Source organism: Orycteropus afer, unplaced genomic scaffold (genome assembly GCF_000298275.1).
Source record: "Orycteropus afer afer isolate SDZICR_OR568_19922 unplaced genomic scaffold, OryAfe1.0 scaffold00145, whole genome shotgun sequence".
In the NCBI taxonomy this organism is placed as follows: domain Eukaryota; kingdom Metazoa; phylum Chordata; class Mammalia; order Tubulidentata; family Orycteropodidae; genus Orycteropus; species Orycteropus afer.
The window spans coordinates 4,205,704-4,208,123 of NW_006921732.1; the positions used below are offsets into that span (position 1 = coordinate 4,205,704).

General features: G+C 35.8%; 1 protein-coding gene across 1 annotated transcript in view; it reads left to right on the forward strand.

The window, feature by feature from the left end:
• PRPF38A (pre-mRNA processing factor 38A) overlaps nucleotides 1-2,420 on the forward strand; it is a 41,164-nt gene that overhangs the window by 27,563 nt on the left and 11,181 nt on the right. The window lies entirely within an intron of this gene.

Below are 2,420 nucleotides of genomic sequence, written 5' to 3' on the forward strand. Positions count from 1 at the left end.
AACAACAACAAGAGGAATAAGAGAAGACAGCCCCACTTTTTCCAGCCAAGTTATATTCTCTTAAGTTATGTATCAGGCTTCAGCTGTGATATTTGAACAAAGCGGTTTTTTTGTTTTTGTTTTAATGATTTTATTGAGGCGTAATTGACAAAGTATATGTATTTAAAGTGTACAATTTGATAAGTTTGACATATGTGTACACCGTGAAACCATCACCCCAATCAAGATAGTGAACATAGGCATTGCCTTGGTTCTCTGCTGCTGCTGTAACAGAAATACCACAGGTAGATGGATTAACAAACAGGAATTTATTCTCTTACAGTTTAGGAGGCTAGAAGTCCAAATGCAGAATGCTGGCTCTAGTTGCTGCATTAAAGGCCTCTTGACCTTGGACTTAGCTCTGCTTCTTATTCCAGGCCCACTGGAGTTAGAGGTGTCTTCTGTCTCAGACAGGTGCTAGCTGCTGAGGCTGATGAACCCAAGGTCAGCAGGTAAATTAGCACAACCTCAAGATCAGTAGGCAACACAGCAGACTATTGGTTCATGTCCAGGACCTGGAGATGAGACTTAGCCAAATTCAGGATCCAGATGTGCCAAAAAGCTAGATACCTTCCTCAAAGATTCCCCATATATATTGGAAGCAGGCCACACCCCCAAAGGCAACTAATAAGCTGCTCATAGCAGATTTCACAATGGAGCTGATTATACTACATCTAGCTTCATCACAGGAACTCTAGTGGCATAGTTCTTAAGGCATTTGACTGCTAACCAGAAGGTTGGTGGTTCAAACCAGCCACTCCATGGAAGGAAGACTGGGCAGTCTACTTCTGTAAAGATTTACTGCCTTGGAAACCCAAAAGGGGGTTGCTATGAGTCGTAATCCACTCGATGACAGTGAGTTTGGTTTTGTTTTTTTTGGAGTCTCTCATGGGGAATAATTGCATCCAGCTGCAAAGCTACTCAGTCACAGCCCAGCCAAGTTGACACACAACTTTAACTGCCATAGGCATTATCCTTTTTATCAAACGTTTTATCAAAAGTTTCCTCCTTTTTATGTAGCCCTACTATCCCATCCCTACTCCTTGCTCCCAAGCAACCACTGATATGCCCTTTATCATGATAGATTAATTTACAGTTTAGAATTAATAGAATATATACTGTTTTTTATGCTTGTCTTTTTTGACTCAGCATAATTCATCCATGTAGTGACATCTATCAGTAGTTTATTCCTTTTTATTGCTGAATAGTATTACATTGTATGAATACACTACAATTTGTTTATCCATTGACCTGTTGATGCAGAATTGTGTGATACAGGTCAACATACAAAAATCACTTCTATTTCTACAAACCAGCAATTGAAGAGGCAGAATTTGAAATTTTATTTAAAAATACTGTTTATAGTAGCATCAAAAATATTAAAATAATTAAGGATAATTTTATCAAAAGATATGCAAGACCTATATACACTTAAAACTATGAAACATGGAATTACTAAGAAAAAGAAGTCCTACATAAATGGAGAGAGATACCATGTTCATGAGTCAGATGACTTAACATTGCTAAAATACCACCTCTCTCCAAATTAATGTATAGATTCAAGGCAAATCCCAGTCAAAGTTCTGGTAGACTTTTGTAGTGCTTGACAAGATGATTCTAAAACTTAAACATGAAAATGCAAAGGATCTATGATACCCAAAACAACTGTGAAAAAGAACAAAGTGGGAGGACAAACAGTACCTGATTTCCATACTTACTGTAAAGCTCTAGTAAACAAGATAGTGTTATATTGGCATAAACATAGACAGATATATCAATGGAACAAAATAAAAGGATCAGAAATAAACCTACACTTACACGGTCAGCTGGTTTCTACAGCGGCGTCAGGGCAAGTCCATCGAGAAAGGATCATTTTTTTTCTATATAATTGGATAGTTGTATGCACACAAATGAGTTTCTACCCTTAGCTCACACCATATTTAAAAATAAACATGAAGCAGATTATAGACTTAAATATAAACGCTAAGACTATAGAACTAGAAAAAAAAAAAAAAAACAGGAGAAAATCTTAGTAACTTTGGGTTTGGCAAAAACTTCTATAATGAGACACAAAAAGCATGATTTTTTTAAAAAAATAATGGCCTATAGAAAAATAAAACTTTTCTTCAAAAGAATTTATTGAAAAATAAAACAGCAAGTCACAGAGGACTATATTTGTGTAACATCTAACAAAGGCCTTGAATCTAGAAGCAATTTTTTTAATAGTAAGAAAACCCTTGGGAAAAATGAACAAAAGGTTCCAAGTACTTTACCAGAGAAGATAAATAGCTGGCCATAGCTGGCCAGGAAACACATAAAAACCACTCAACATCATTAATCATTAGGGAAATCTCTTTTTTTTTCCCTTTTTTTTTTTTTTT